This window comes from Etheostoma cragini, chromosome 11 (assembly GCF_013103735.1).
Source record: "Etheostoma cragini isolate CJK2018 chromosome 11, CSU_Ecrag_1.0, whole genome shotgun sequence".
Lineage (NCBI taxonomy): Eukaryota > Metazoa > Chordata > Actinopteri > Perciformes > Percidae > Etheostoma > Etheostoma cragini.
The window spans coordinates 11,128,978-11,137,587 of NC_048417.1; the positions used below are offsets into that span (position 1 = coordinate 11,128,978).

Sequence of the window (8,610 nt, forward strand, 5' to 3'; positions counted from 1 at the left end):
ACCCGTTGTCACAGCGTAGATTTAAGGCTCGATCAACAATGTTAATATAATAATATTAATATTAATTATTATTATTAGGCTACTATTTCTTACTGTCATTGTGGAGTGGATTTAGGATTGTAGAGGATTAGCCTTTACAGTGACACTGGGACCCCGTTGCCCCTGTTTACTCTCTCTCTCTGTCATCCCCCATCAGTCACTCCTCTTTTAACAAACCTCTTTTCAGTCCTCCTCGCTCCTTTGTGCACGGCCTCTGCAACAGGATGTGCGCACTGCGATGATGGTGCACAACTGGGGCCAAGGGTCAAATGAGTTATCCATGCCCCCCCCCCCCCCCCACACACACACACAGACACATAAATAAATAAATGAGAGAAAGATCGTTAATAAATAAAACGTCTCACAAATTGTGCGCAGCGACGAGCAAGTGTCATTGTGCATTTAAATCTCTGCAAACTCTTAAATCTTTTGCAAAGTAACCCGCAGGCACAAAAAAAGGAAAAACAAAACAAAAAGCCCAGACCTATTGTATCGGGGTTACCCTTAGAGCAGATAACCTAAGCCAGAACAACAATGTCCACGTGTGCGCGTCTTTATGTGTGTGAACACAAGTCAGAGCGCGTGGAAATTTATGAAAAAGTTGTGATCACCTGCTGATGACCTGCACATAAAATGAGCTTCGCATGGGGAAACCAATTGCGCTTCCTGAAAAGTACAAAAATCATGTAACTTTAATATTGCAACACCGAGCCGTGTAAAACGATTTACAATTGAATAATAACAATAATAATAATAATCATAATAATAATAACTCCATATTTTAAATCTGTAACAGATCTGTCTTGTTAATCCAGACCGACAGATACACACTCCCTTCAAACCAGATCAGTGGCCGAAAATGTCACCTCGGAAAATTAAACTGAATCAGTTAGAGAGCAACTGGTAGCACAGTGAATTACAGAACAGGGTGCTGTGTGCAGCCAAGCCCCGGTGCGTCTCACTTGTCCCCAAAATAAAACGACAGCGAGCAGCGAGAAACACACATTATCTGCATTGAATTGAATTGAGCAGCGCGCGGACGTTCCGAAATAAAGGTTGCCAATAAAAACACTTATTTCAGTATGAACAACCACTGATCAGAAAGCATGCACGTTTGCTTTTCCAATTCTGTTTTTCAGCATTAATACCACTACACGTTCAAACAAAAATAGACTTTACGTACAATAGATACATCAACAAATAACGCATCTACAGGTTAAATGCCTTTCTTGCGTATAATAGTCATATGCAAACTTACACATGTTCCCCTTGTTCCCTCTACTGCAGACCAAGTGGGCAGATTTCTCCCTCCATACTCCTAAAGCCGTCCTAAACCCTCCAAAGCCTCATGTAAGACGGCTACTCCCACTACAATCTGTCCGCTCGAGTGCCAAGGCCATCCATGCCCGGTGCCCAAACCCACCACTCAACACACACTGAGGGGCAGAGACAAGAAAAAAATGACATTTATTATACACTCGAAAAAGACAATTCCAAGTTATTGTTTCTCTCTGGAAAGGGGCTTGCTTCTAACATAATGAAGCGTCTTTTGTGTGGCACAGAACAATACAAAACAAGTATTCTAATAAATAGCCACATTTTTTTTGGCTCTCCAGGATGAATGGGCTGGAGCGGCGGGGTTTTGAAAGGCAGCTGTGCCGCATTCATAGAGGAGGGGCGAGGACTTAGGGAGGAGCCCCGCACCCCCTCGCCTCCTCCTGGATACTGACTCCCCCGCACCCCCTCGCCTCCTCCTGGATACTGACTCCCATTACTGATCCTGAAACAGAAAAGGAGGCAAGGAGATGGGGGGAGCGGTATTGACTTTAAAGGCTGTTTTTACCAGGGTATACACTGTGTCCAACAATGTGATCCTAAAATATTGCTTCATACTGTGAAGTCTGCAGCATCCAATTACATTTAGTTGATATGAACATGCACAGCTTGCAAGCATGTGGCTCTGACAGCTTCTAGGTGGGGAAACAACACACACACACACACACACACACACACACACACACACACACACACACACACACACACACACACACACACACACACACACACACACACACACACAGGTCTGTTCAATCTACTCCTCTCCATTGGTGATGATTACCTCACAGATTAATTTCTTCTAATCTAACCCTCACACGTCCCGTTTGTTTTGCAAACACAGGAGCAGAGCCTGGCTGAGCAGCTCCTTCACTGTTAATGAATCAGGCAAACTGCTGCTGCTGACTTCCTCTGTGCCTGCCTGTTGCAGCCTTCAGGGCTGCCAGAGCTGCCAGACTCCCTGACTTGTAGCTGATGTAGCTGGCAGTCGTTGCTGCTTTACACACGCATCTGCTTACTGGTGGAGCCAAGGCGAATACAATTGTGGGTCCTATAAAAGTAATTTCCAGGCCTTCTTTTGTTCATGTACAAGAGTTTGCAACAGTCCAGTGTCTTGGAGATGCTTTATCACACAAGAGATTGTTCATTCTTGTATAATGACTTATGAGCCTAACTGGACAGACAGCGGGCAAGTATTTGGTGGTCCACTTTCTATATTCCCTTCAAAAATCTCTTATTTTAAAGTGAGAATACATTTCATAAAAAATCACAATTACTCCTTTGCCAAAATGGTCAGGATAGCCTATTTGGTACAGCATAACGTGACTTAGATTCAATAAGCAAATAGTGGTTAACAAACCTTTTCATTTACCTCTATACTTCCCCTCACTGCAGATTAAAGCAAGACTAAAACAACATCCTGTCATTTTGGCTGATTCACCAGAGATTACTTTGTCACTTTGCGGGTCGTACAGCAGAGGTCTTTGCTGAGTTCATATGGTCTCTCTCCATCACATAAATCTCCATAACATGACACCCAAAAACCAAGAGACCTCAAAAACAGTCATAGGTAACAATGCACATATCCTAAACATCAAGGGTTTGATACATATCTAGAATATTTAGTTTTATTTGCTTTTAAACTCTCTCTTAAACAATGACTTAAAATGCTTGTGGTTATGATTCAGTACTGAAAACTATGAGGTTCCCACTTGAATAAGAATGTGTATGCCTATTTCTACAATATGAACAAAATAGAAAAGAATAGAAGTAGATTATATTGCCCACCAAATGGAACATTGTCTTTGCCACACCAGAACATGAAAGCAGCATTAGAACATATAATGTAAAAGACAATTAAGGTTAACACTCACAAACAGAATGTGAAACACAACATGGTAGTAAAGGGTATCACTAAAATGACAAAACAAGATTGTAAAATAACAAATTAAATGAGATCCAGAGTTAAGAATATTTAGAGCTACTATCGGCTAAAACTGGGTTACATGTTGCACTTACTAGTATATTTTACTAAATAACCTAGTATATTTTGTCGTTATTGAGGTTTAGAGCAAGGTAGTAACCCCAAACTGACAAACTGAAAGTGTGATTTTTGACAGAGAGAGAGCATAACATGTCATTCAGATCTGGTGCACTCTCATCTACAAGCAATTTTGTTCTTTTGTTGCTCAATGTGCTTTATTTTCATCTTGTTCTCTTGGTAGAATTGTAAGAGAAGAGCATATAAGGGCTTGATGGAGTGGTGAATCAGAGACAGGATGACATGAACAAGTGAGAAAGAGAGTGAGAAAAGGAGAGGAGGAGGAGAGAGAGACCAGGGAGGCCAATGTCAATCCCACGGCAAACAGCAGTGGATAATCATGGGCTTTAGGAAAACACTGTGTCCATAATGCTATTACCCAGGATTACCTACTCCAGCAGAGAAGGCGAGACTCTCTTCACAATGTGCCCCAGACCTTTCAGATAATCATCTTATCACAGATGACAAACCCAGAAGAAACATCCCATTATTCAAGAAGGGAGAAAAAATGTACAGCATGTTTGGATGAAGACATATTGTAAACCTAAATTATTCGAGTGGAAAAATATCAGGCACGGCAGTTGCCCCCCCCTCTCCCCCCTTTCTCTCTCTCTCTCTCTCTCTCTCATTCTCTCACTGTCTCCATCTCCCAGGGTGCTTTCTCCTTTTCCCTCAGGGCAATTAGAGACTAGATTTTATGCATTGTTAGCTTATCAATTAGCCATAACACCTTCCCCTCTGATTGGTCTGTAATGAACGTAATGGTTTTAACAGTCAGGAGTTGCAACTCTTAGAGGTGCTGTGCTAATGGTGTCGCCACGGCGATGGAGTCACAGTAACAGCTCTGCGGAAAAGCAAGAAGAAGGAGGGAGGGAAGGGGAGGTAAGTCAGCTCTCCCTAACACATCTCTAATTAGAGCTCACAGTCAGTCATTACTGATGTAATAGGGTGTAACACTAATGGCTAACAGGCAAGCCCCCACAAACAACAGAGGGGGGTTCTTGTAAGGTGAGAAGAGCAGAAAATTTATGGAGGAGGAAAAAAAGGAAGATTATGGAGAGGAGACGAGGTGAAATGGAAAGTTGGGGGTGTGGAGGAGGGAGGGTCAAGGAGTGAGGGGAGTGATTAGGGGAAAGTGCGCCTAGCAGCACAGAAGGTTTTTAAGTAGAGTAGTCAAACATGGCCAGGGGCCATTAATGGAAAATCTTCCTTTGATGATGGTGAAATCCGTTGTGTTGGACATTGCCCAGATACAGAGATTGACAAGGCAAAAAATGGATATGAATTAAGGTGGATTGAGCAGCCGGGTGGTTCAGGGGTAGGACAGAGGACAGAAAGAGAGCCGGAGTGACAGTGAGAGAGGTAGGCAGTGAAGACAGACGGTTAGTTAACCACTTTGGCCCTTAGACCTTGTTAGCAATGATGCACTCTGTAGCCCATTCAGCTGGTGATGTATGGTTTTACACTTTTCAGGACTAAATTGCTGTGACTGTAGCAAACAGAGTGACAAAGGTAAAGATAAGGAGGGCGGATGACAGGAAACCAATGTTGGGAGAAATGAAAAGTGAGAGCATTGTAAAGAGGTAGGAATTCTCCTCACTGCCCCTGTCTTAGGGGAAGAACTGAAGTCTGGGTAACTTTTGTAAAATTAGACTTTATTATGTTATTAACAATATATACTATGTAGATTTAAATGTACTTAGTTATGTGGAGATGAGGAACTACAAAACACAATACTCGTTACCTGTGAAGTGATGTAATGCATATGTGTTCAAAGTTCGGTTGTCCAGCTTTTGTGGTGGTCCTTAAAGTAGACAGTTACCCTGAAGACGCTTGCGATCTTCATTTAATATATCCATCTTCACATTATATACTAATGAGTGTGTAAGCATCCACCCAAACAGCCATACATTCAACTTCTCTAAGAATATGTCTGTCCTTAGTGTTATGGATACAAATTCAGATCCTTCATGTTACCAAAGTGAGATCAATAACTTCGTACAGTGGTGGGATGCCAACCACCTCATTCTGAATAAAATAAAGACAGAGGAGACTAAATTTGACCCCAAAACAATCTGTGACCACAGCCCTTGGGTTATCCATAACAAAGATCCAACCGGTTTGCTAATAGAGGTCTTTGGGGATCCACTTTAACAACATGCTCACCTGGCAAACCCGTGTTGATAGCCTGTCGTCCAGACTCCAGCAAAGATTGTACTTCCTAAGAAGGCTAAGACTGTACGCTGTGGATCAGAAACTAATGGTTTTGTTCTACCATCAACTCAGAACTGGCTCAACTCACAAAGACCGTTGGGAAAACAACAGGTAGGGAAAAACACAGACCTGTCCAAACAACCTACGAGCAGTCAGTTCTAAGAGGGGCACCGAGAACTCTTGATGATCCATCCCATGTCCTTCATTGTGAGTACGAGCTCTTACCATCAGGCAGAAGACACAGGGTGTCTAGAAGCAGACTTAATCACTTTAGAAATTAATTTGTGCCCTGTTCCATCAGCCTTCTTAACAAAGTCTGTTAAAGACTTAAAATGTCCAGGTGCTATAATAATAATTTGTTTAAGTGCAATACTTTCAGGAGTGCAATAAAGGTTCTGAACAATATGTGGCCATGTTTAATGTTGGCAACTGAAAAGTAGTAATATGATTATTTTTATTTATTAAATCTGATTATATTACCTGCTACCATTGCACCAGCTATATTTATTGATCGACGGTCCTTTTATTTATTGACCGGTCTCTTTTAATCTGATTGTAGATTACTATTCCTTGTTTGTAATGTAAGCAACATTGCTGTGCCCAAAAAGAATTTGGACCCAGGGATAACAAAGTTTATAGTATTGTGTCATATTGTATGACTGACAAATAGTGAAAAGGCAGTAACTATCATTATCTAGTTAACAGAGCAACCAACATTACAATATGCTATCTTGTGTGCCAACACTAGTGTTTTCAGGTTGTCACTAACACCAAGAGACAGGATCACATCACTCCAGTTCTGAAGGCTTTACACTGGCTTCCTGTGCCTCAAAGAATTGATTTCAAAGTACTTTTGCTAGTTTATAAATCACTCAATGGTTTAGGACCAAAATACATTTCTGATCTGCTACTACACTATGAACCACCCAGACCTCTCAGGTCGTTTGGGACAGGTCTACTTTCTGTCCCCAGGGTCAGAACTAAACAGGGTGAAGCAGCGTTTAGTTTCTATGCTCCTCATATCCGGAACAAACTCCCAAAAACCTGCAGATCTGCAGATACTCTCAGTTCTTTTAACTAACTGAATGATGATGTTCATTTCTGTAATGTTTGATTTCTTATGCTGCACTGTAACTTTTATTCTTGTGTTTCATCTTTCTTAATGTTTTTATTTTTAACTGTTTTTTGTTAACTGATTCTGTGTAAAGCACTTTGAATTGCCCTGTTGCTGAAACGTGCTATACAAATAAAGCTGCCATGCCTTGCCTTGCCTTAAAAGTGGCTGCGGTGTGGGAGAAAGGGGCGTCAATGTTTTACTTCCTGTTTGGGTAGGGACCAATGATGTAAACATGCTATGCTAGTGGTGGAGTAAAGCACTACTTTGGTTAGAATAATCATTTTTAATATATTCAAAACAATGTACACAGTTTTTTTCTCTTAAGGTCAGGATCAAAGCAGAGTAAGAGTTTCTGGCTCAACATCTCCGTTTTCTAAAAGGTGGAGAGAGAAAAAAAAAGTCATGAGGTCAAAACTTCAGCAACCCTTGAACAGTAGTATAAAGACAAATTTCATTGTGAGACCAACATGTTTTGGCGTGTAACCTTCATCAGGGTAAGGATACAAACACAGGATACAAACACATTACAATGAACATTCAAATAATATAAAATGGTGTGTGTGTGTGTGTGTGTGTGTTTGTGTGTGTATAACTGCTTGTCTTTTATATCTTGGTCTCATGAAGTTTTTCTTCATACTACAAATGTTGGTGAAGTTTTGACTCACTAAGGTTATGATCAAAGAAAGCAACAACTCATTAACATTAGGATTACTAGTGCAATGTTCAAGGTTAGCTCTTAACTTTTAGTAAGTTTTCAGATTGCGTCTGCTATAGTTTAGTTTTAGTTTTTCAGAAAGGTTCAGTTTTTATATATTTAGTTTTACAGTAGTTTTAGTTTATGAGACAAATGTGATCTCAAAAAATGTGAAGCATTTGCCGCACAGCGGCATCTCCAAGGATCCCAAGTCCGTTCAATTTCTGTGGTTAAATGTCAGGCGATTTCATGGAAATTCACTCATCTCACTTTTATTGGCAGTGAAATAATATGGCTTAAAAAGTGAAACTGAAAGGAACAGACGTTCATTTTAATTTGATCTTATTTGTTTTTTAACAAGGCAATGACGCTTTGGCTTAGTTTGCATTTAGTCTCTCTTTTCACAGCTTATTTTCGATTTAGCAACAGTGTACTATAATAAGCCTTTTGATAACAAAGCAGCTTTAGTTTTACAACTAACAGTACAAGTCGGCTGGTCTTAAGAGGCTATTTTGAAAGGTGGCATTAACATCTCCTGAAAATCCCTGCAGCCAAAACGCTGCATTCAAGAGCAGGTGGTGCCACTATCTGGAATCAGCTGGACTGGTCTACAAGGCAACAAACCCGTCTACAGGCTTACAAATGTAAACTGATATCTGGACAAAAGTACACTTGATTATGCAGCCGGTTGTTTCTTTTAGCTAAGTTTCAATGGTTATATTGTTTGTTTTCAGTACATATAGAATGGGGGAAATTAAAAGTACTGTACCAATACATAATAACATAATGTAAAAACAACAAAGCACAATAAATCCCCTCTTGTCCATCTCTGAATTTGTTCTGATGACTTGTCACACATGCTTGTACACATAACCCAACAGTTGAACACATCTTGTAAGGTTAGTTTATTGTGAACCATGTGAAGGTTCTGCCCACTCTCGTACACTAAATCTAGTATCTATACAAACATTGGGGTGAATCAGCCCTCAAATACAACATTTAAAAAACATATGCATACATTCTCCCAAAATAGTTAAAGAAGGATTACTATTCCATCAAGCATATGGATTTGAACATTGGAGGAATATTGTGCAGCTTTACAAACCACAATGGCAGCAGCTTGGCCTTTGAGGGAGCTGCAGGACTTCAAGATGGGAAGGGGGGGGGGGG

At 40.6% G+C, this 8,610-nt stretch overlaps 1 long non-coding RNA gene across 1 annotated transcript in view; it reads left to right on the forward strand.

The window, feature by feature from the left end:
• The first annotated feature begins 2,654 nt into the window (after window positions 1-2,654).
• Window positions 2,655-8,610, forward strand: part of LOC117952468 — a 10,886-nt gene continuing 4,930 nt past the window's right edge. Inside the window, exon 1 of the long non-coding RNA XR_004658419.1 lies at window positions 2,655-2,666. This is a non-coding gene — a long non-coding RNA (uncharacterized LOC117952468). The remainder of the gene's footprint in view (window positions 2,667-8,610) is intronic.